Source organism: Castor canadensis, chromosome 1, assembly GCF_047511655.1.
Source record: "Castor canadensis chromosome 1, mCasCan1.hap1v2, whole genome shotgun sequence".
NCBI lineage: Eukaryota > Metazoa > Chordata > Mammalia > Rodentia > Castoridae > Castor > Castor canadensis.
The window spans coordinates 187,241,848-187,269,225 of record NC_133386.1 but is presented as its reverse complement, the minus strand read 5'-3'; the positions used below and the strand labels follow the sequence as shown (position 1 = coordinate 187,269,225).

The following is a 27,378-nucleotide window of genomic DNA, read 5'->3' as shown; positions in this document are numbered from 1 at the left end:
ATATCTTAAAAAATTAGTAAATGTATAATGCAATCAAGTGTTCCATAGAAAATAGATGATGCTTAATTGTGTGTATGACTGTAATTCATATTTGGGTCAAAGAAACTGTTAAGTATTCTATTTTGGAAATAACATTACCTAATAAAGATGACAATAATATTTTTGAGGGTGCATTCTTTCACCTATGTTAAGATTTAAAAGCTAGTGTCAAAAATTAAAAGATAATGACCATATTACTGACATGAGTGCTAATGAAGAATTAGTACACATCTACATCCAGTAGTACTTGTACTAGTATTTATTTAGTCGTATTTGATTTATAATAGTAAAAGCCTTGTGATCTATCTTCATAGATACGATGTAGACTTGAAAGTTGAATTTATCAATATTCTTGTATTATATTAGTGTGATGCTAAGTTATTACAATTAGCAGTTAACTCTACACATAATTTAATATTCATATGCATTATCTTTTGATATTTTGTTCTTTTGAACAATTAAAAATTTAAAAACTATTAATGTAAATATATACATTTCTATTTATTATATAGTATATAAATATAAATCTAAGTTAAACTATTTGAAGATATTTAATTAGATTATGTTTCAATGAGATCAATTATCATACAAAAACCCTCAGAAATGACTAACATTCATATGATACAAACTTTCATATTTATCTTTATATATATATGCATTTGTAAATATGCAATTATGTAAAGAAAACAACCTTGAACATAAACTTAGTTTTAAGATTGTATTTATTTTCTTTAATATTGGTGCATTTTAATTGTACTAATAGATAATCTGTTTTGTTATGACACTTATATTCATCCATATAATGTATTTGGATCTTATTCAACCTTCCATTACTTGCCTTGTCCTTTCACTTCCTACTCTCTTCTAGCACCCTTTCTGTTTTAATAACCTTATCTTTTTGTTTTTGTTCATTCTCCACTTAACATAAATGGGAGAATATATGATATTTGTCTTTGTGGGAATGGTATTTAACTTAACAAGATGATATCAAATTCTATTCACTTTTCAGCATATATCATAATTTGATTCTTCTTAATGGCTGTGTCTGTTGTATGTTTGTGTGTGTGTGTGTGTGTGTGTGCATATATAAAACATTCATCCATTGATGGGTGCCTAAGGTTAATTTGACTATTGAAGAGGACCGTGGTAGGTAAATATGGATATACTATGAAGGTATTTTTTATTAATTTTGAATTTTTTTAGTATATACCTAGAAATAGTATGGCTGTTTCATATAGGACTATTATTTTTAAATTTTTTAAGAAACTTCATACAGATTTCCATAGTGCATTAACTAATTTACACTCAAATCAGCAATGAGTTCTTACTTCATCTATCCCTCTTCCATACAAGTATTTCTTGTTGTGTGTAATTTTTTTTTTGATAGCCTTTCTTACTGGGATGGGAAGAGTATAAATGAAGTTTGAATTTGCATTTTCCTGATAGCTTTGGACTTTGAATATTCTAAAATACATTTATTGATTATTTTTATTTCTTCATTTAAAAATATTGTGTTCATTTGCCCATTTATTGATTTGGTTATTCTTTTGGTGTTTATCTTTTGAATACTTTACATAATTTGGATATTAATTCCTTGTCAGATGAATTTCAAAAATTTTCTCTTATTCTGTAGTTTGTCTCATCGCTCTGTTGATTGCTTCTTTTGTTTTTCAGAGGCTGGTTAATTTGATAAAATCCCATTTGTTATTTTTACTCTTATTTCCTGAGCTATTTGCATTTTACTCAGAAAAGTTTTTGCTTATGCCTATATCTTGAAGTGTTTCCCCTATATTTTTCTCTAATAGTTTCAATGTTTCAGATATTATACTGTTTTTTGACACATTTTGATTTGACTATTTTACAATGTGAAAAATAAGGGTACAATCTGACTTCTACACGAATATATCCAGTTTTCCCAACTGTGGTTGTTACAGAGATTATCTTTTTCTAGTGTATGCCCCAGAAATAAGACTGAGCCAGTAATGTCATCTGATTCTTGACTATGGTTTTAAAATATACAGCTTTAATAATTGGATAGACATTTTTGTAAACCAAATTCACATTCAAGGACATAAAATCACATCAAAAATTAGTCTCAACATCCTGGTTCCCAAGAATATGTTATAAATTTTGCCTCATAGTTCCCAAAAAAATCACAAATTTCAATTTGATATGGACATTGTTATGTCCATTGTTGGTAAACTTTGTGGCTGAATATGTTACTAAAGTATTTAAAAACAGTCTCAAAGAGATGTGCACACTCTTATATTCATTGCAACATTATTCACAATATGCAAGAAATGGTAACAAACCACATGTCTGTCCATCACCCACAAAAATATATGGGTAGACTACAATCACTCTGAAATAAGCAATAAATCTTGCCATTTGCACCAATATGTATGGACCTTGAAGACACTTTGTTACACAAAATAAGCTGTACAGAAATAAAAATACTTTGTGATCTCATCCATATTTGGAACCTATAGTATAAAAACGTGAGTCACAATAATGAAGAATAGAATGGATGATGTTAACAAAGGCTAGGATAGAGGGCACAATGTTTTAACTGCAAGACAAAAAAAAAAGAACAGTAGTAGGGTGATTATAGTTAACAAATATGTTTTATGTACTTGAAATTTGCTAGAAGAGTAGATTTCAAGTCATTTTACCATTCACTCTTACACACACACACACAATAACTGATGAAATGAATATGCTAATTAGAATAATTCTTGTGATCATTTCACAAAACATACATATTTTAAAACATAACATTGTACATAAAAAATGTATATAATTATTTGTTTACCATAGCTCAATGAATGTAGGAAAAAACTTCAATAGGAGCTTTATTCACAATTGATACCATTTGGAAACATGTGCAATGTTCATAAATAAACTTGTAATATATCCATAGAATGAATTACTATTTCAAAATAAAAAGGAAAAAGCTAACTACTGATATAGCAACAATATGGTTGAATCTGAGAACATTACAGTAAGGGATAGAGGTCAGGCTCAAAAGACTACACCCAATGAGATTCCACTTTGGTTATATTCTGGAAAGAGTAAACGAATGATAGGAATCACATCAGTAATTTTCTATTCAGCAAATAGTATATAAGAAAGTGTTATTCAGGGTAGTCATCACATTTTACATTAAATCTTGAGACTTACTCACTCTATTTAATTAGAATGCTTCACTCTTTTGCTAGAACTCCCTATTTCCTCTAATTCCAGTCACTGGTAACTAGTGTTATATTCTCTGTTACTATGATTTCTTGTTTTTAAGTTTCCATATATAAATGAGATAATATAGTATTTTTCTGTTTGACTAATTTCACTGAACATGATGTCCTCCAAGTTCACCCTTTTTGTGACATAGTGCATCATCTCTTTGAGAACCTGAATAATATTCCTTGCTTATATGTACACCACAATTTCTTTATCCATTGACTTGTTGATGGGTTCATAGATTGTTTCCATATTTTGACTCTTGTGAACAATGTTGCAGTGAGCATGTGGCATGCATGCACAAAGTTGTCCTCTCTGAGTTGCAGATTTCATTTTATTTTGTATGTACTGAGAATTGCTGAATCATATATTTGTATTTTTATTTTTTTTAGGAAGTCCATTATGTTTACTCTAATAGATATAATAGTTTAAATTCATGACAGCAGTATACGAGGGTTCCTGTCCTCCACAAAATTACTGTGGTGAACACATATAAGATTTTTGTTGTATTGATGGATTGTATTGTGCTAAAATATGAAAAATTGTTGAAATAAGAAGTATTAGCTAGTGTGTGTTAAGACTTAGAAGCCAGCCAGACTGTGACAGGCTGATATGCTAATAAACCAACACTAAGATGCTGGCTGATATGCTAATAAGCCAACTCTAAGGTGACAGTGCAGATAACAGAAGTGGTGAGGTCACCACAGGGTATATAAACTCAGGCCGATCCCCTGGGCACAGATATGTCCACTCATCAGCTGAGAAGATGTCGCATGGTGAGCGAGACTTGGGTGAAGGTCTGAGTAAGTCTTGGCTGGCTCGAGTAGTAGAGACAGGCATTAGGATCCATAGGAAAGTGCCATGTGAATTTCTTTGAATAAAAATCCTGTTCTCTGAAATAACAGTCTCCTGAGTACTGTCTCTCTGTACTCAATTGAACCAATAAATGCTTGTGACGATTGGCATAGGCAGCAGGATTTTGCAAAGGGGATTATGATCATGGGTTTGGGGCTTTTTATAAGCCTAGCACGAAGCACAAGAAAGGGCAATCTGGACACAAATCTTGGTTGGGGAACTAATTGAGGCATTCGAGGCACTTGAGCAAAGGAACAAGGAAGGGTGCAGTGAGTAGAAACCTTGACCAACCACCTGTATGAAGCCAACCCAGCCTTGGTTGAGGAAGAGCGGGTAACCCAGTTGTGGGTCCTTCTTTCCTGCATACCTAGGCCTACCATCCAGACGAAGCCAACCCAGCCTTGGTTGGGGAAGAGTGGGTAACTTGGGTGAAGGCCACCCCTTGCTCCAGAATAAAGGGAACCCCCAACACTGAGACTCTCTTGGAGGGGTTTTAGAACTCATCCCCAATGAAAAACACCAAGCAGCTTTGAGACAGTGGATAGCTAAAAGATTGTGTAGAATTGGAGACTCACTATTCGACAAACAAATTTGGGAACTAAGCATGGCTGGATCTATTCATTGGTAGTTAAGGAAGGTATGGACGAAGCTGAAAAGGAAATGGGGTAAAAATAAGACAAGGGTGGAGATAGAGGCAGGGTCCCCTTGGAAGGAGACAGAAATGCTAACACTGGAAAAATTTAAAGATTATTCTAAGGGAACAGATATAGCTATTCCCCTAACAGACCAATACAATGTAAACCCCACTGTGAAAAGAGCCCAAAAGGAAGAGATACCAGCAATATTGTGCAAAATAATAGATGACATAGATATTAACCGACGAAGGGGAAAACAACAGGTCAATAAGGTCCTAGGCAAAAATAACCCCTTCATTGAGGCATGCCCAGCAACAACTCGAAAGGCAAATTACACCCCTGTAAAAGGGCATGAGGAGTCAGGAGAGGAGACCACCATAATAGAAAAGAGATCTCTTACAAGAACTGAGTTGCAACAATATAGAACAGAATTTGCCCAGAAAGGAGAGAAAATGTAACCTACCTAGAAAGAATATGGTCTAATGGAGCAGATGCAGTAGAACTATTGGCAGCTGAAATGAGACAGCTGGCAGGTATGATAGAAAACCTCCACATACACGAGGGACTACTAATGGCTCTGGAAGCATGCCCAGAGTCCACCAGGACCTTCTTTGCCTGGATAACAGAGGCGTGGAGAAACACAGTACCGGACATGGATATGTCCTCAGTAAAGGCAGAGGTAGTTCAGTGGAGGAATTTAGATGAGGCCATAAATCTGGTAAGGAAGGTAGAGATTTTATATATAAAGTTTACCACCCCAAAACTAAGACACCATTGGGGGCAGCAGTCTTGAGAGACATGAAAAAGATAATTATAAATGGAGCTCCAGCACATTTAACAATGACCTTAACAACAGCTTTAGTGCAGGCAGAAACTTTACAGGACATGACAGACTTTATTAAGGAAGTGAGAAACTTAGAAAAATGCAAGGTACTGTCCTTCCCAGTAGAAAGGAAAAGAGAAGCTAAATGGCCACCAAAATTGCTTACCACCTTTAAAATGGAAGTATCTACATGCTTTGGGTGTGGTAGGCTTGGAAGGGAATGTCACTGCAGGCAGAGATAGAATTTCCCAACCAGAACCCAATCACAAGGTACATATAGACCTCCATTTTCAAAAAATGGGGAAAGCCCCTATGGAGGCCAAATACAAGGAAGAAGGCCAGGATGGAACAGATGGGAACAAGTGATAAGGAATATCAGACCTTTTGGGGACCCAAACATGAGCAGAGGCCCAAGACCGGAAACACACACATGGGGTCCAAGGTTATGGGGTCAGCCAGTACAGAGACCACAGATGTCAGGCCCTACATCCAGCTACCAGTGCTTGTCAATGGACAGACCCACTTCCTAACATTTTTAATTGATACAAGAAGTGAGGTCACAATTATTACATCAGTGCCTTGCCCCAAACAACAGAATCCTATACAGATACAGGGAGTAAATGCTGTAAATGTTGCTTATAGATGCCCAATAAGAATATTAGTGTATGATAGAGAATCTATATAAATAAATGCAGTCTTTATGTCTGCACCACCAGACTTACTGGAAATGGATATTATTTCACAAATATTTGGTGCATGGCTACCTTTAAAGAAAAATAAAATGTTACAGGTAAATCTGGCAGAGGTTAAAGTAGAGCCAGTACTACTGCCAGAAATACAACCTTCCTTTACTAAACAATATCTATTGAAGGGAGGACATGGTGAAGTGACAGCATGCATAAATACCCTGATAGATGAAGGAGTCATTGAAAGGACACAGTCCTTTAATTTTAACAGCCATGTCTGGCCAGTTAAGAAACCAAATGGTATCTATAGATTCACTGTGGACTTTAGAAAAATCAATGAGCTTTCAACTGCAATGCCTGGTAATTTACAAGATGTATAACTTATCTTATAGAATACAAAAAGGAGCATACACATGGTTTGCATCAGTAGACTTATCTGATATGTTCTTTGCCATACCATTGAATCCTAAATCTAGAGAAATGACTACCTTTACCTAGAATAACAAACAATATCAGTTTAAAAGATTACCACAAGGATATAAGAACAGCCCCATCATAGCACATGTGACACTACAGTGGTCACTAGACAAATTAAAAATCCTGGGTGAAGACTTAATACTGTCATATGTAGATTATATAATTATAGCTGGAAAGAGCAAAGAAAAGGTATCAAAATTACTAAAGTAAATAGTGGAGATATTAAGGAAAGATGGATGGATGATAAACCCAAATAAAATACAAAACACACAAGACTGTTAAGTTCTTAGGAGTGATATGAACGGTGACAGGACCAAAGGTCCCTGACCCAGTCCTAGATAAGATTGCCAATTTAAAAGCAACAACCAAAAAAATGGAAGTGCAACAAACTATCAGATTGTTTGGGTATTGAAGAAATCATATCCCATATTTACAGATCCTATTACAATCCTTGTATCAGGTTATTAAGAAGGCCTCTGATTTTGAATGGGGCGCACAACAAGAACAAGCCTTTAAGGCAGTAAAAGAGTTGGTAACAACACATAGCCAATTATATACCATTGCCCACACTGACACCATGATTCTGGATATTTCCTATCAAACAGGATATGGAAACTGGAGCGTAATGTGTAAACGAGGTGCACGCACAATACCCATATCATTTTATTGCAAAAGATTCCCATATGTGGAATCCAAATATACAATTTTTGAGAGACTACTTGGATGCTCATGGAAGCAGTGAAAATGGTGTGCCTGATCCTGACTGATCAATGCCTAATAATCTGTAGCCCAGTGCCAATATTGCACTGTATCAACATGAAAGGGGAAGCCCTAGCTGGAACCCCTTCTGAACCCACGGTGTTGCAGTGGAAATGGTTCCTCTCTGAGTTCCTTAATAATCATAAGATCATGGCAAAGGGGTAGACTCCACTCTGGGTGGAGGACATTTCCTCAGCCCCGATGTTACCATGCCCCATAACCATGCCAAAAATTATACAGGCCAAGAATATTGTCCGCTGGGGAACAGAGAGATGGGACAACTCACAAACATGCCTGGTTCACTGATGGAGCATCCATGTTGAGGCGTGGCAAGCTGCATTGGAAATCTGAAGCCTAGAGACCCACGGATGGGCAAATCCTCACAGACCAAGGCATGGGTAGATCAGCACAACATGCAGAGGTCCATGCAGCCAGATTAACAATTGAACAATCTCAAAAAGAAGGATATAAAATTATTAGGATATATTCAGACTCGTGGTGTGTGTGCAATGGCATTGCAGTATGGTCAGGTAAATGGAAACATACCAACTGGCAGATAAATGGCAAGGACATATGGTCTAAGGAAGATTGGATAAAAGTGGATGAACTCTCCCAGTCTATTAGCATCTATGTCACACATGTGGATGCATACACAGGGAGAGGCGATCCAACATTTCAGCATAACAAAAAGGCAGACAAGTTAGCAACTCTAATGATTAACAGAAATACACCTTGGCAAGTGAAAGAGTCCACAGACCATTCTATAACCTTGTATAGGAAAGACAACCGGGCAGATCTGTGGCATGTGCATAAACAAGAAGGACTAAAAATGACTCTCAAAAGAGGACCTGGGAGTAGGGTAATAAAAAGATAAACATAAATGGACTAAAACTGATACATTTGGGAATCATAAGAATGAAAAAAATGAACAAATAAAACAACAAAAACTCAAGATATGTACCTCCTCAATACAAGAAATAAGAGACCTTCATAAGGCAGTTGGCCATTGTAGCATACATGCATTGTTTACTTGGGGACAATTGAGGAATATTGATCTGTCTTGGACAAACGTAAACAAGCAGTAAAAAACTGCCCAGATTGCCCAATGATAGTCCAAAGATTTAGATATAGAGCCCCACCAGAATTGTGTAAGTCAAATTGCTTTAATGTTGTAATACAGAGAGATTTAATAGGACTATTACAAACACATAAGAGAGATTATGCATGCACAATGGTGGATGTATGTTCTGGTGTAATACTGGCAAAAGCACCTAAGAGACCTGATGCTATGGCCACCATATACACATTATGATGTTGGTGGGCCAGCTATGGCCCCCTGGCCATTATTAAATCAGATCAAGGCATGCATTTTACTAGTCAAATAGTCAAGAAATGGGCCCCAGAGATGGATGTTATGTGGAATTACCGGCTAGCATGCAACCCACAGGCAGCAGGTAACATAGAAAGACATAATGAATTGTTGAAACTGAAACTACAGTATTTGAAGGATCAGCCACTGAGTAGAGCTTTAGAGACAGCCTGTTATGAGCTCAACTCTGGATTAAGGCTTGGCAGACCCTCACCCTTTGAAAGGGTCTTCCCCAGACCATTTTTTTAACCCAGGGGTGGTAACTCAGGGTAACAAGGACTCTTACCACACAGAGTTACTTTGAAAAATCACAATAATAATCTCTCTCTACAGGAGATTGTGTGCTCAGGAGCGCCCAACACTGTTTGGATTACAGGGAAAAATGACGACCTCAAAATCACTAAAATAGACAAGCTGGTGCCACGATGCCATCTTTAGCATCACACTGCCTGAATTACATACATACTACTTACCGCTGCATTATTTTGCTCATTAGTATAGTTATTCTAGTTTGTGTAGAAATTACAGTAGTTGGCCATTATACCCTCTGCCATGAAAGGAGATGCCAGGGCAATGCCAATGGCAATACTACCAATGGTACTAGGTACTAACCTCATGTGCAAGAAATTTACTAACCATACTTTGTGCATCCTGGATCACTGGCTCCAGTGATGCTATTCCTACCACCATTAAACCCACTGAGTATTTTCATAATGAAACTACCTACGCACAAGCCTAACCCTACACACAACTCTAACCCTACACTTAATTCCTCAGTTTTCTTGGTCCCATGTAAATACTTAGACAGACAGCCATTTTTAAAGTATAGGCCTTCCTATTGGGCTCTGTATACACATTGCTATGCTAGAGGAAAGTGGGTGGCTCCATCTTACTGCAATGACTACTTTGAAACCAGGGATTTGTTCCATTTCCACCTTATGGGCAGGAAGCTATTTCCATCAGCCAGTCATGCTAAATCAAGTCCTGCAGCATGTGTTGAAAGTGTTTTATGGAGGAATGCCACTACTGAATCAGCCATTTATGCTACATATGTAGCAGACATTAAATTTAACACCATGATGTGGAAATCTCCAACTTATCATATAATCAATGCCACCAAGGGACCCAGTTCTTACACCGAGATTACCCTAGAGGAGGAATCTATCTACATTTGTGATGATGCTATACAGACATCATTCCCTCAAATGTTTTTCCCCATTGATCAAACAAGAATTTGGAACTGAGTATGAACAGGGTGAGGACTATGAGTATGAGGATAGTGAGAATAAGGATGATGGAGGGGAGGAAGGGAGTGATACCTTAAGTACCCCAAGCAATCTCACAACATTACCACAGGATATTCTTAGAAAATGTAAACCAAATTTTGCTCCCCTAGAAAGCAGGAACACTTCATATCTAGACTATCCCAATGAGCCATAAGGGGACATATGCCCAGAAGCAGCTACGAATAAGAGTATCCCATGATTTATGCAAGAAAATGATACCAGGATAGTAGAGTGTGTTGCTAACATCCCAAATTTGCCATATTATGTAACCTTACACTATTACCATGGCAGTTCTTATGTGAGCACACCCAAGGTGACTAACCTGTCCTTCCCACATATTCCAGCATGGATGGACATATTCCCATTGGGTGTACACCACTGGAGATTCCCAGTTATTTTAACTGAATTACTGGCCACAACCATTCCCACCAACAGACCCTCCTTTTGCAGCTCAAATACCGACCAATTACAGAGACAGACTACACCAGCAGGAAGAAATTAAAGATTACACTAAACAGGAATTGGTATTACAAGACCACTATTATTGTGTCTTGGGATTTCTTACATTGGTAAACACTACCATGGATTTACCAAAGCCAGAAGAGGTACCTGAATATGATGCACATCTATGGAGTGCTCACCCCAAACTGGGTAATGATACCACAGGAGTAACCATAATGTCATTCCTGTGTGCACAAAATTTTTCATATCAAGACCTTTCCAATGATACTGCACTCCACCAGATAAAGTGGAATTCTACTACTGATTCTGATACAAATGTAAAAAAACCTTACAATATCTTGAGTATCAGCTTATTCAAACCTATATTCTCCATTAGCTGAAATAGATTTTGGCATCAGAAGAACCTATAATTTTTATAATAGAACAGAAGATGGTAGTATTATTGAAAGTGTGGCCAGTTTCAATTTTTCATTTCCCAATTTTCTGAATAAGACTTTCCACATTGCCTTCTTTAATCATACAAGGCAACCTGCAGACACCGGAACTGCACCCAGAATGGCATTCTCTCACTTTGCAGGAAAAAGGAATTTAACAGTGTATGCCTTAATGAATAAGACCCCGTTCTCAGATATACATAGAAAAGGCACAATCCCAAGCAATTTAGATTGTGATATTCCAACATATACACATGAAACTCAATATATACCTAAACAAGCCTTACCATACCAATCTAACATAGCTGAATAACCTATCCCACTAGACTTAGTAACACCAGCTACTAAAACTATTATGCTTAATGCTCAAAAGTTAAATTATAAATGGCTACCAGGGCCAATTAGGGATATGACAAATTGGACAAACATTACATACTATGAGATCAGTAGTTATGTGGCACCTAATTTCACCTTAGATGGTTTGATTAACCTCTAACCAAGTTAAGAAATCTGCTTGAGCAAGACCTCTCACTCAAGTTAAACCCATATATAAAACAACACAAGCCAACAACCATACATTATGGTGGTGGTCCAATGCAGGGATGTGCATGTAGGAACTAACTAAAATACACCATTATGGTGTTCCATATGCATTCTCCTTCCTATTACCATGGAAAGGAAGATGGCATACAATGGACTTTGTAGCCCACAAACCTAGATGGAGAAACGATACATCCAGTGCAATGCCAACAGAAGGAATACGAGCTTCTATGCCTTGATAAGATTGGGATACAATATACCATTTAGAAGCTTCATTTAAAAAATGTTGGATAAAAGATTTCTCAGACACACCATGTGTATTGTATAGAGGAGGCTGGAATAAGACACTCAAATTTTACTCTGTACATTATAAACCAGAGGTTCTCTTTGCACCAAGGATGGCAGAAAATACTTCTGATATACATAGACACATCATCTGGCAAGAACCCCTGATGATTTTACCATTGACTTACACATCTTTAAGAATATTGCCTAGCCCCAGGATAAGAAAGCTTATGCTCACACTAAGTCTCAATAATATGGTGCCTAAGGAAATGAAATGTAAAGGGTTAAAGCTACATACTTTTCCATATGGCCTAAATCCACCGAAAAGGAAGCCCTTACAGTTTTTTATGGCAGGTGTCATCACAGCCATGGTAGCAACTGTAGTAACGACAACCTTAACAGCACCACTTTTTATAGCCCTTGTTGACCTGAAATAGGTTACTAAACACCAGGCTGAGGCAATAGAGGCCTTGTCAAGAGGTCTGAGTCAATTAACACAAATAGTAGATCACTTACAACTAGAAATAGAGTCCATCAAGAATGCTGAGCTTTAATCTGACAAGTTGACAATAGGAAGATTTCAGTGGCTTAAAGAACAATTAATCCTGCAGGATCATGAAATAGAATGCCTTAAGGTCCAACAGTCCTTAGACGCCATGATGGATGAAATTAGGATATTGTTCCAAACAGATCAAGGAAGGGAAGCAATGCATTTTAAAAGTATATTAGAAGACAGATACCATTCAAGTTGTGTAGCTGGATATTGTGAACTACATCTCTTACAAATTTTCTTAGACAATGCAATTTTAGCCCACTACACAATGACAGTCCCAAGAAAGTTAGGAGATAAATTTGTAACACCACAATCCACACTTTTAGTAGTGGATGATAAATCAGTTAATACTACATACTTTTATCCAAGAGACAGAGCAATACCTATCAAACAAAACATATGTATTATACCAGAACCTATGTTGCATACTATACATGAATTAGACTTAGAAATAACACCCCTTAGAGATACAGCCACTTCCCTAGGGAGCAATATATTTTTAGTATGCTCAGGTGATAATTACATCATACAGTATCAGTACAGAAATATGTCAACAATTGATAATGAGGCTCAGGACAAAACCCATGATACATTCATTGACAGAACTCAAGAAAGACCAGAAGGATGCATTATCCTAGAGAATGCATACAAAAATCAATGTCACCTCCAAACATCAGCCAAATCCGATTTTCAATAATATTACTTATTCGAGACAGGTTTGGGATAGGAGAGTAATATCCACACACACACATTATTTCTAATTTTCACAAGCAGCAGCTCCAGATGTTCTAGCAAGAGAAGAAACAATGGCAAAGGAAACCAATAGACAATTAGATATTATGAAGGACTTCAAACATAAAAATCCAAAACAATTTGCAAACATGAATGATGCAGTCCATAAGGAATTTAAACACATGGACAAACAATTGGTAAAAATAAAGAAGGCAGTGTACTTGGCTGAGACAAATACAATGGCATTTGTCCACCATAGATATATACCCTCTCATTGATCAGCAGGAGATGTGTTAATAAGTCTGGTGAAATTTGACATTTCTTGTATCACCTCTTGGATCCTCTTTAGGTGGCTAAGAGATTTATGGCACTATGCAGTGCTCATACTTATATTAGTTATAGCAATAAAATTACTTCCCCTATATTGCAGGTATTCTCAAAAGAAAAGTGCTGATTCAGCAATTTGGAAAATAATTGCCCACAACAATGCATGACTTCTACGCCCTTGATTATAAATATATGAGTAATGTGAGGAAATGGAACCCCCAGACTGTTGGAAGATATTATTTTAAAGAAATAACTTGGGACCACCTCTACTACACACATGCAATGCATACAGATGCTCTCGTGATTATTAATAGGATGTTAAGGTTGTATACTAATGATGAGTGTAGATTTTGCAAGGCAAGATTTGCAACGTATAATGGCCAGCAACAGCAAGATACATACAGAGAATTCATGAAACACATCTTAAGACATGATCTAAATCCCCACAACACTTATGGGCACAAGCGCCACTACCAAGCAGTAGGCACCCTCCTTACATTTTGGATAAGTGTGCACCTCTCACAATGAGAGCACTTCACTTTGGCATTATATGCTTCATAATCAATCTGAAACACTCTTGGAATTAATAGAATCCAAGCATTACTCTGTCGAGCCAACCACGGATAACCCTGTAGTTATTCAACCATCTTTGGAGGACATTACTATCCATACAATTTTTAAACCAATCTTGATACATGCACTCAAACAATACCTTGTGTTCCTTAATTGGAAAGAATACTTTGACACATATAGGAAAAACAAAATCATAGAGTCAAAAACCCATTACAGAAGACATATGGAATGGATTTTTTTTGTTCATATTGCAGGACTGAACATCCAATAGGACAATGCTATAAGCAGCCAGTGAACAATACACTCAATGCTTAAACCAGAAATAACTAGTATAGCCTTAGACATAACATTTTCTATCAAATACACACTCTTCTTATTCTTATAGATATAGATTTTATAAGCTTTGGTAAATAATGCTGAATGATCTCTTCCTCACTCTATTCTTCTTCTATCTAGTAGAACTAACATGGGGATATTTAGCAGGTTTATATACCACAAAACACACAGGCCCATCACACTTTTTACCATCATGCTTACAGTATATTCTATTCATTACTTGTGTAAATCCCCACACACCAAAACAAATACAAATAGGCCAATGCCCCACACTCCGGTAGATACACAGCAAATAATCACACAAGAGACAACTCCTTCTGGATGATGAATACCTTCAACATCTCAATAACCAGAAAAAGCCCTCCCCGACCACCAATCATATGTGATCCACATGGACAGCCCATTGATCCAGTGGACCTAGGACCCACCTTCAATTCACCTTCAATGTGTGTCATCATTTCCAGTGCAGGAACCTTACGCTATTCAGCACTTGGGACCATAATCAAAGGACATGAGGCAATCTTTAGATTAAATGCTGGACCTCCACAACCCCAATCAGATCTAGGAGCACGCACTAGTGCAAGAATCATCAACAATCAACTAAAGGCCGTAGACTTCGAGGATGTCATATACTACAGTGGAAACCTGGACATTGGTCCAATTTGGCAAAAGACACAGCACCACCTTGCAGACCAGTGGAGGGGGCATTTACACCATTCTCCCATCAACACAATGGACTGCATGGACACACTTACAAGAATGGGCTGCAGAGGAGATTCACCCACATCCACCAACTATAGGATTTCTCACCTTCTTCATTGTTTCCCGCTTCTGCCCGGTGGTGACACTTGTCCATTTCCACATGTACAACAGACTGAGCACATGTTACTACTGGGCGAATGAATGCTATGCAGCATCCCACTGGTTAGGAAAAGGCTTTTTATTGCAGCTTTCACAGGGACACAAAAGGGGAATTGTTCCCTTTCATGATGCTAATTAACTTTTCCAGTTTACCATGGAACTCATCACTGAGGCCCTATGCTGAAGACTAGGACCTACAGGACTCATGGGGGTGGACTGTGGTGAACACATATAAGACTGTGTTAAAGTATGAAAAATTGTTGAAATAAGAAGTATTAGCTAGTGTGTGTTAGGACTTAGAAGCTAGCTGGAGTGTGACAGGCTGATATGCTAATAAACCAACCCCAAGGTGACAGTGTGGATAACAGAAGTGGTGAGGTCACCACAGCGTATATAAACTCAGGCCAGAACCCAAAGCCTTGCTTGCCTCCTAGTCCATCTGAGACCACACTGTCAGAGTCCATTCGAGACCCTGACTTAGTGGCAGCTGCTGCTTGTGAGCATTCCCCTTCTCTTGAAGACCACTGGGTATCGCCAGTGAACCATGAAACTGGACCTGCACTGAAGGAAGCTGTGAGGATCCCCTGAGGCACAGATATGCCACCTCACCGGCTGAGGAGATGTCACACAGTGAGTGAGGCTGGGGGAAGGTCTGAGTAACTCCTGGCTGGCTAGGATAGCACAGACAGGCATTAGGATCCATAGGAAATTGCCATGTGAATTTGTTTTAATAAAAACCCTGTTCTCTGAAATAAGTCTCCTGAGTACTGTCTCTTTGTACTGAATTGAACCAATAAGCACTCTGACAATCATCAATATTTTTTATTGTCTTATGATAAAATGTAGTATTAACAGGTATGAAGTAATATCTCATGGTTTAATTAGTCATTTACCTGATGATTAGTGATGCTGAACACTTTTTCAAGTAACTACAGACACTTAAATCCTCCTTGGAGAATGTCTGTTCAAGTTGTTTATTCATTTGTTACTATACATTATTATATTTTTGCTACTCCATGTTAGTTCTTTGAAAATTTTGTATATTAGCCTCGAATCAGATATAAAGTTTGCAATTGTTTTCTTCTATTCTATTGGCTGCCATTTTACTTTGATTACTCCCTTTGTTGTACAGAAGCTTTAGAGTTTAATAAAATTCCATTTTTTTGTTTTTGATTGTGTTGTCTGAGTTTTTAGTGTCATATTCAAGCAATGTTTTCTCCTTTTGTATCTTAAATCCACATTCTTTGTCCCACTTCTTTCCCACAAAGCTAACTCTTCTAAGATCTTTGGAACTCTATCTATTCAAGAGAATAAGTGGCTTTCAAACAAAAGTCATAGTTCTCTTTCATGCCACATCTGTTTATTTGAGAATAGTTCATACTATTCTCCAAAGAGGACAAAAATGATTTCTTTGTCTACTCAGTTGAGATAGCTTTATTGAATTTTCTTATATAAAGCCTCATGGAAAAAGAAGTAAAAGGATTTATATAATGTAATTAACAGCAAAAAAAGGATTCCTTTATTTCTCAATTTGGCTAAATATTTGAATTCTGTATTTAATCTAAACTCAAAGACTAGTTCAAACTTAACACTTAAGCATGTGTGTCCAATTAAGGACAAGATAAATTACCTAGTAAATGAAAGACCACAAAATCTCCACTTTGTAGTAATTCTGTATCTTCAATGAATCATCGGAAATAGAGTTTATTTATAAAAAACTGTAGGGTATGAAAAGAAACTTATTAATCATTTAAAAGTAAAAGCTATAATGTCACATTAAACAAAGCACATGTGTTTGACTAGTCATTCATTTTTTACTTTATGTGTTATTTTCACCATTAAGGGGTTTTAAGCACTATATGTAACAGAAATAACATTTAAAATCCATTTTTCTGCCTGACACTGGGACAGCAGTGGCCAATCCTCCAAAACTGTAATCATTACATTTCTGTTATTTATAAGTTATCCAGCTTAAACTCTATTGGTTTAGTGGGATGAAAGTGAGACCTTTTTTTCTCTTTCCCATATAGAGCCAAATGCACTAAATAGTGTGAACACACATCTTCATGCTACAAAGTTTTTAATCAGCATATATTTCCAAAACAGGTACATTAATATTTAATTAATGAATCTGACATAATCTTTAAAGTAGCTTAATGGATTTCCTGCTCATGGTTGTCTTCTATTAATTAGCAATAAAGTTCCAATAAAATCAATTTCTTTTTGGTACTATGAGTTAAACTCAGGGCCTGCACCTTGAGCCACTCCACCAGTCATCATCAACTTTTCTTGTGATGGTTTTCTTCAAGGTAGGGTCTTTTTTTTTTTTTTAATTTTATTATTCCTATGTGCATACAAGACTTGGGTCATTTCTCCCCCCTGCCCCCACCCCCTCCCTTACTACCCACTCCGCCCCCTCCCTCAATACCCAGCAGAAACTATTTTGCCCTTATTCCTAATTTTGTTGTAGAGAGACTATAAGCAATAATAGGAAGGAACAAGGGTTTTTGCTGGTTGAGATAAGGATAGCTATACAGGGCATTGACTCACATTGATTTCCTGTGCATGTGTGTTACCTTCTAGGTTAATTCTTTTTGATCTAACTTTTTCTCTAGTTCCTCGTCCCCTTTTCCTATTGGCCTCAGTTGCTTTTAAGTTATCTGCTTTAGTTTCTCTGCATTAAGGGCAACAAATGCTAGCTAGTTTTTTAGGTGTCTTACCTATCCTCACCCCTCCCTTGTGTGTTCTCACTTTTATCATGTGCTCAAAGTCCAATCCCATTGTTGTGTTTGCCCTTGATCTGATGTCCACATATAAGGGAGAACATACAATTTTTGGTCTTTTGAGCCAGGCTAACCTGACTCAGAATGATGTTCTCCAATTCCATCCATTTACCAGTGAATGATAACATTTCATTCTTCTTCATGGCTGCATAAAATTCCATTATGTATAGATACCACATTTTCTTAATCCATTCGTCAGTGGTGGGGCATCTTGGCTGTTTCCATAACTTGGCTATTGTGAATAGTGCTGCAATAAACATGGGTGTGCAGGTGCCTCTGGAGTAACCTGTGTCACAGTCTTTTGGGTATATCCCCAAAAGTGGTATTGCTGGATCAAATGGTAGATCAATGTCTAGCTTTTTAAGTAGCCTCCAAATTTTTTTCCAGAGTGGTTGTACTAGTTTACGTTCCCACCAACAGTGTAAGAGGGTTCCTTTTACCCAGCATCAATCAATTTTAATATTAAATCTAAGTATTATTAATATGGAGGAAGACAGGGAGTTGGTATAGTAGAACTCTGGAAAAAAACTAAGCAGGTACCAGAGTTTGGTAAAGAAATATCAGAAATTAGTTTTTGGAGGGAAATTTCCCATGATCCTTGCATTGCCCTTACATTCCCTGCTGAAGTTACACCAGATAAAAGTGTTGATAGGTTACATGTAATGTGTATACATGTACAGTATAATTGTCACAAAAAAATCATCCAGCTTTATTTTTTTTTCATTTTTCTTTTATTATTCATATGTGCATAAAAGGCTTGGTTCATTTCTCCCCCCTGCCCCCACCCCCTCCCTTACCACACACTCTGCCCCCTCCCTCTCCCCCCCTCAATACCCAGCAGAAACTATTTTGCCCTTATTTCTAATTTTGTTGTAGAGAGAGTATAAGCCATAATAGGAAGGAACAAGGGTTTTTGCTGGTTGAGATAAGGATAGCTATACAGGGCATTGACTCACATTAATTTCCTGTGCGTGGGTGTTACCTTCTAGGTTAATTCTTTTTGATCTAACCTTTTCTCTAGTACCTGTTCCCCTTTTCCTATTGGCCTCAGTTGCTTTAAGGTATCTGCTTTAGTTTCTCTGCTTAAAGGGCAAAAAATGCTAGCTAGTTTTTTATCATCCAGCTTTATTCCACAGATACTCATATTCTTTCTTACTTCTCAATGCATTTATGTTAAAATATTCAAATTTTGTTTGTTTTATTTTTATTGAAATTTAATTGCAAAAGCATTAAGAAACTTATTTCATGGACTGTAATTTTCTCATATTTCTTTGGAAGCTGACAATATTTACTGCATGAAAGTAACAATTCTTTCTCTATTTGATATACTATGTCTTTTGCTTCCTGATTTTATGATGTTTGTCATTTTCAATAATTTTTGACCATGTTAAATTATTTAAATTCATGAAGAGGATTAGAAATGCATATTGTTAGGCTTTGGTGTTTTGGTTAATTTTTTCATCAGTGATTAGTTGAGGCTAAGCAAAGACTAATATACTAGTCCCTACAACATCCCAAAATTTAGAAATGAAAATGCATAATTGAAAGAGCACAAGAATTAAGATGCACAGATCACATGAGCAAAAATGAAATGAACAATAAGCTGATAGTAGTTGCTCAAATTGTGTATTAAGCAGATAATGTACATTAACAGCTTGAAATAATACCATAGTACAATAATATGATAATAAAAGTAAAATTAAATCAAATAATAAAATCATAGCTTTAAATTAATGTGCAAAAATAATTTTGGATTTGGCTTGTTAAATAAAAAGTGACATATGCATCATTTTCACTGGAACATGAAGTATACTAATTCATACATTTTGTATATTTAAATATATATATAAACAGAAAAGGTACACTAAAATATAGCATAAAAGATAAAAGAGGAACATCAGTGTAGGATACTTTCCTTTAATGGAACTTTCAGGACTGGAAGCTGTGTGTGTTGGTCACTGAGCAAGTGCTGAGTGAGTATGAAAAACTAGGTCATTATTGTTCACTACTAGTACTTTCCAAAGCAATATATTTAGATTGTGTTAAACTTATATTTTTTTCTTTAATAATAAATCTTAACATAATAATTTTTTTTACATCGTGAACTTTTAACAATTTTTAACCCTGTCTCTTCTGAATAACACTTTGCTTAAAAGACAGAAACTTTATATGACTGTACAAAAATATTTCTTTCTTTTCTTGTATCCTTATTATATAACAATTTTTCAATATTATGTGTTTTAAACTTTTGTAAAACAACTAAGACACAAAATATACATTAACCTAGTCCTGCACAAGGTCAGGATCATGAAAACCACTGTTTTTCACCTCCACTTCTTGTCCCACTGGAAGGTGCTCAGGACTAATAACACACCACCTGTGATGATGACAAAGCCCTCTAACAGATCCCTCCTGAAGGAATTGCCTGAGGCTGTTCCTGAGCAGGCACCACTCTTCAGGAATACAACCAGCAAGATTTTCTTGGCTCCTTTCTCTTGCATTATAAATTTGTTTAAAAGCAGACCATGTGTTATCAATATTATTCTCTATTAAAGAAAACCTTTCCATGCTGGAGTCTACATTTTGAAGGAGCTTATTAAGGTCTGCAAAAATATCTGCTCAATTCTTTCTGTAAATTTTTGGAATGTTCTTCTTTTTTCATCTTTGCAGTTTCTTTTTCTCTTGTGTTCATAAGCAAAAGGAATTTTTTAGTTACAGTGTATTCTTATGAGTCCTCCATCACATATGTGGCCTGCTGTTACCCAAATGCTATTCAGTGTGTGGCTATAATTAAAATAAATAAAATGTAATTTATAAATTAAGTCAGACTCATTAACACACTGGTAAGAGAAGCAGAAAAGTAAAAAAAAAGTTTAGGGTCAAAGAAGCCATGATAATTTAAGGTTTGCTTAACTGCAAAACAAAATATTAGAAGCATTACAAAAATGTGAAATAATAGTTTGGATTTTGTTTATCAAATCTTTAGGAACAAATTATATATTACAGAAAAGGACTGTTTTTCAAAATCATCTAAAATGCTATGTTTAGTTAGCATTAGTCAAAAGGAGCAAATGACACATTTAAAAAGCAACAATAAAGACATGTCTATGGTTGAATTTTTAGAAAGTTAAGAAATATAATGACATTGGTTGGTTTCCCCTAACATCACTGGAAAAAGTGATGAAAAGCGAAGATGAGCTTACTCAGTGTAAGTAGCCATAGATCTTCTGAGTGTGTCTTGAAAGAGAATCTTCTTTCCTGTAGTCCCAACTGCTGAGAATAAAACACAAGACCTCACTATGGGTTTGGCTGAATTATAATAAATGTTGGACTGTTAGCCTTACACAGTATTCACTGTTAAAAAAAAAGCACTGGTTGGGAAAGAATGAGCATGTGTGAGAAGACCCTAATAAAACTGGTGGTATTAAGCATCTAAATTATGATGAGCCACTCTTAACAGTGGAAGATGTCTCCTTCACCACGGTGGAATTGCCCTTGCCACTGTGAGAAGAGGCCTCACCCCTGAGCCTGCTTCTTCATCCTAGAGTCAGTGATCTCCTATGCTTAGTGTTAATGGCATCACCTGCACACACTCTGGTCACAGCATCTCTACCCACTGTGGTGTCTTCTGCATTGCATGAAAAAATGGCAATTGTCTCCCTGAGGCAGCTACCAGGAAAGACAATGTTAAATCCCCTGATATAGCATTGTGTATACCCCACCACCCTTCATTGATTTGAGACTCATAACTAAATATAGCTGTCATCTGTCCTCTAAAGGTAAGGTACAAAGTATTTTTTTTTGGCCCTTAAAAAAAAAAAAAAACAAAGTATTTTCCATGAGAAATGTCACTATGATCCAAGAAAACACTGAGTTTTCCAAATTGTAGGAACAGAAATCTGGACAACCATAAAGGAATAGAGACAAAGACTTTGGGATAATGTTAGAAGGAAAATGAACCCATTATAGATTCTTCATTTAATAGTGTTAACTTAGGGATGTTGTTAGTCATCCTTCTTTAGTGCGCTAAGATATTTGAGGAAATCAATTTAAAAGAAGAAAGGTCAATTTTGACTCACAGTTTGATGGATTTCATTCCATTGTCAGCAGCCCCTTTGATTTGGACATGTGGTGGCACAGTATATCACCATTGAAGCACATAAAGCTGGAGACCTGCTCACCTTATGCTGACTGAGAAGCAAAGTGAGAGAAGAGGCCACAATGCCACCTTCTAGAGCACACCCCTAATAACCTGACCTCCTCCAATTAGGTCTCACCTAATAAAGGTTTCATCACCTCCCAAAAGTGCCATTCACTGAGTACAAAATTTTAATGTAAGAATTTTGGGGGACATTAAAGATCTTAACTACAGCAACAAGTTACAAAGAGCTATAAGGGGTTTTTTATTTTTTGTTTGTTGAAAGAAACATTGAACAAAAAGATGTCTCACTGTGGAGGAGCAACTATACATGTAGATGAAGTGATTCAAAGTCTTAGGTAGACTGGAACATTAGAATGGATTTTTCATTAAAGATATAATGATATATAATGTGAGGGTCCAGAAGATGTATCTTTCACCATTAGAGATGGAATTAAAAACAGAAGTTAGAGAAGAAAACACTGAAAAATTAGACATAGTCTAAATTAAAGTATCAAAGTCAAAGGACACTAGTAAGAAAATTAAATCCACAGAATGGAAGAAAAATTTTTGCACTTCGTATTTTGAATAAGGCTCTCACATTTAGAAGCTTAAAGATCTGGATGTGTACAGCTGCAGAGTCATGGCAGACTGAGACTGTGCTACTGGTGGGTCCTGGCTACCTGCACAGTCCACCACTGCAGCCTCTCTAGAAGGAGCAGTTCCTTCCTCAGTGACACCCTTGGCCTATGTCCTGCTGCAATGGTGTCTCCACAGGAGACCTGTGCCAGTAACTGCCCCAGACCACCTACTGACTGCTACTTGCAGGTTGTGGATAGGGTCAGCAACAGGGGTGACAGTAGTGAAGCACCAGTTGGACTGCAGAAAGTATTGCCATAAAAAAAAACTGAACCTCTGAAATACCTCCAGCCAGGAGCTCTTGCTTCAGCTGAAACGCCCCAATATTGTCATCTACAGGGAGTCATGGGCTTCTGTGAAGGAGGGGGTTGGTATCAGAAACTCAAGAAGCAGAAAGGGCAACTTCTGCCTGAGAGTAGGTAGTAGAATAGTTAGTGCAAATCACCCTGGCTTTACAGTATTTACATGAGAAACACATCCTTCACTGAAATCTGAAATCCCAAAATGTCCTCCTAACAGGAACAAACATCATCAAAGTGGGTGACCTAGGAATCACCAGTGTTAGAGAAGCATGGCGTCATGGTGAGCATTCTTACTGGCACAGCCTTTTATATGAGCCCTACAACTATAAGTCTGATGTTTGGGCTTTGGAATGCTGTGTTTATGAAATGGACAACCTGAAGCATGCTTTCAATGCAAAAGTTATGAATTCTTTAGTTTATCAGATTATTAAAGGAAAGCTGCACCAATCCCAAGAGTTTATAGTCCAGAGCTGGAAGAACTGATAAGAGCAATGCTGAAACAAAGGGTCTGAAGAAAGGACCATCCTGAGGAAACCTTATATAAAACTCAAAATCTTTTTTTTTTTTTTTGGAGGCAAAGGCAGAAAGACTTTAAACACATTAAAAATGGTGACTGCAAAGCCAAGCCTGCTCTTGCAGTGATTTCCAGAAAGGCAGAATCAAATAGTGAAGTAATCCCCTAGCAAACTCTCTCTTCTGATGACTCCAAGACATTTGTAATGAGTGAAGATAAATAAATATTTGTCTCAAGAAAAACCCATGGTCATTGGTCTCTTGAAATCTCCTACTAGTGTAAAAGGCCATGTTGGCAAGTCAGACACAAGCAATAATACTTCAGTCACTAGTCATGATTAGTAAGGTAAATATTCACATCTTACCTGCAGAAAGGAGGGACTCAGTGAATGGCGGCTTATTTCAAGAAAACCAATATTCTTAGATACCTCTAGTGAGCTAGAAGGTCAATGCAATACTTATCAAGTGAAGAAGTTGAGGCTACAAAATAACACCAAGTCCAGTGTTCAGTCTGAACACCTAATTCCCACGTGATCCTCTGATGATGGCAGTTGGTAAGGGAATGAAGCAGAGAAGACATTGCAGCACCTAAACAAAGACCCAAAACCAAAGGACTGGGATCAAGTTGCTGGTGAATACATTACAGAAAAACAGAGCAGAACACACCCAGATTTATAGTCACACAGCTCTGTGTCTGAACTTTCTCTCTCTCCACAGTGATAGCAGCAGAAAAGAGAACAGACTGAGCACAGTGAGGAAAATAGCCAGTTCCAAGAGGCACCCCATTCAACTGTTGCCATCTCATCCCACTGTTGGAAATGTGGACATCATATCAACATAAGAAAATGCTAAAAGTCAAAGTAGACTAATCCCTGGGTCTGTGAGCAATTCAAAGAACAATGATATGTCATCATTAAAGGATTGACAGTTACCAGTCAGAGAGAGAAGGCAACTGAAGCAGGCTCAGGAAAAGTTGCTTCCCTCAGTTTCCTTCAGTGAAGAGAACTCTGAGTGTAGCTGGTCCAGGGAAACCCAGGAGGAAGGTCAGCCCACTCCTGCCTGATGGTTCTCTTCTGACTATAACATTGCTCAGGAAAGGAAACTGATATATTGTCTGTCTGAGGATGAGTTAAGTTCTTCTACAAGTTCAATTGATCAGTCTGACAGGTATTCCAGGGAAGGGAAAAGACATACAAATGAAATGAGTGACTTGGTACAGTTGAAGAGTCATACTTTTAAACTGAATTCCAAAGACAGTTGTGATGATCTCCCTGTACCAAATCCAGTGTCAGAACTCAAACTTCATCAGAAGTCCCGGGACACACTGGTACTTCATGGAAAAGTTGCAGAGGAGAAAGAGGAACTGCAGTTTAAAGAGCAACTCCAGCTATCATGCCAGGTTCTGAAAAGATCAGTAGAATCGATGAGGTCATGAGAGCTGATGTCATCAAGGAAATGGCATTCAGCTTTTAGAACAAGTGTATGGTCCTTTGGAAGAGGGGGATGAATTTCAGAGAGATGTAGGGTTACAGGAACACGTGGGTGAAAAGTGTAAAATTTATACTTTCACAACCAGTGAAATCTCACTGGTTGAAATTTTTTGAAGAAAATGTGAACTTTTGAAAATTTGAATCTACTGCCAGAACTAAAGACTTATTCTTTTCCAAGTTTTTTCACTTAAAAGCAAGCTATTATAGTTGTTTAGAGGCCATTGGTCACCCTTTTATGTTTCTCTGAGGTTTTCTTATTGGAAAAAAATTAGAAAGATCAGAGTAATATAAAGCAAGTTTACAAAAGATAAGAAAAGAAATTATCTGATGTTCATTTTTTCTGTGAGGAAAAATGTCACATGTTTGGTTAGTGTTTACTGAGCCTTATACCAACTTTATATCTAGAACTTTACCTTTTAATTTCTTTACTTTTTAATTATTTACTTTTTAATTAACTTGAAAATAAAGCATTGGAATGCAAGGATTAGATTGTACTATGGTGATAAAAGTAAGAGGGGAAATAAATGACATTTCCAGTGATAAACCTGCTATTGTTAGTGACCTTAGAGAGTAGTTGATATGTATTTTTTTAAGGTCAATTTACTATTCTGGGAACAGATTGAAAGAATACAAATCTGTATTTCATATTTGGGTAATTGTTTTCCTTTTTTACACATTGATGGACTTCTAACATTTTATTTTCATTTAATATGAACCTCACTTAGGGTGTACAAGAATTGAATAAGTATTTTAGTTTTGTAAGTCATGTTTTTAGATATTAATTTTATTAGATTTATTTTCCATCAATAAAAATATCCCCTTCTAATTAAGGAATTTGCAAGTAAAGTCCAGGTCCGTTTAGTTATATTGGATGTAATAATGTTTTTCTCCTGAAGTTTATCTTCATGTACATCAAGATATTGTTTGCATTTCCATGTTTTAAATGTATGATTATATATCACATATTTTATTCATTGTTTAATAAGAAGTAAAACCTATCTAAGAAGTAGTTTTTATAAAATAAAATTGTTGGTCAGTTAAAAAAAAAAGAAACTATAATTCAATACCAAAAATACAAACTACTCAATTTTAAAGCAGGCATAGGATTTGAATAAACATTTCCTCAAAGAGGACATACAAATGACCAATAAGCACATGAAAGATGTTTAACACAGACAGCTATTAGGGAAATGGAAATTTAATCCACAAAGACATGACACTTTTGGCACAATTAGGCTTATTATTTTTAAATAATGTGAACACACCACATTGTCAAGGATATAGAAAAACTGAATCCCTCATGCCTTGCTATTGGTTGTGTCAAATGATGTAGCTATAAGGGAAGCAGTTTGGCTGTTTTGCAATATTTGAACATCAACCTAACATATATCCTAGGAACTCTACCCTTGGTATAAAATTGAAAGAATCAAGATGGTCAGACAAGGAATTGCACTTAAATGTTTGTAACAATACTATTTGAAATGTTGAAAACAATCCCAATGTCTAGGAACAGATGACCACATGCAACATGTTCACAAAAGGGAGGATTATTCAATCACAAAGAGAATAACACAGCAATAAATGCTACAATGTACATGAACTTCATTATCAGGCTAACAGAAAAAAAAAAGACACCAAACATTCCATACCATTCTGAGGGTCTTTTAGGTAAGGAGACAGTGTCAGACTCAGTGGCCCCAGCAACTGCTGCCACCCACTAGGAACAGGCAAAACCACAACAGGCAGACAAAAATATGGAAGCTCCTCTAGTTTTCTGACCCAGATTTTTATACCTCTCTTTCACCTTGTCATTTGTGTGAATCTCTTGCCCTGTGGCTTTCACTCCAATTCTTCAGAAAGCCTAAAAAACACTGTAAAAAGGTCCAGCAAAGACACAAGTCTTTGCTGTAATTAAAGTTATGGTTTCATGTACTTACTGCCTTACAAATCTCCATATTGGTTCTGAATGGATATTGTAAGGTAGTATCCTCCCTAGCCAACCTTTCCTAAAAACAGCCTTCCATTTTGTTCCTAAACTCCACAATCATGTACAACCCATTAGCATAATCATTAAGCAGTATTGTAAAAAGAAAAAAAAAAACCTGACACCCACAGTGTTCAGGCAATTGACTATTTGATTTAGCATCCTACTGACAGTTTCCACTGAAGGTGTGCATTCCTTTGCTTTTACTTGCTTCTAACAAACTTTGCTCTGTGGAACCCCTCTGTGTGTCTGCACCTGAA

General features: G+C 36.7%; 1 pseudogene; it reads left to right on the top strand.

Moving 5' to 3' along the window:
- Positions 1 to 15,596: 15,596 nt before the first annotated feature.
- On the top strand, positions 15,597 to 25,267 carry LOC109680530 (serine/threonine-protein kinase Nek4-like; annotated as a pseudogene).
- Positions 25,268 to 27,378: the final 2,111 nt, after the last annotated feature.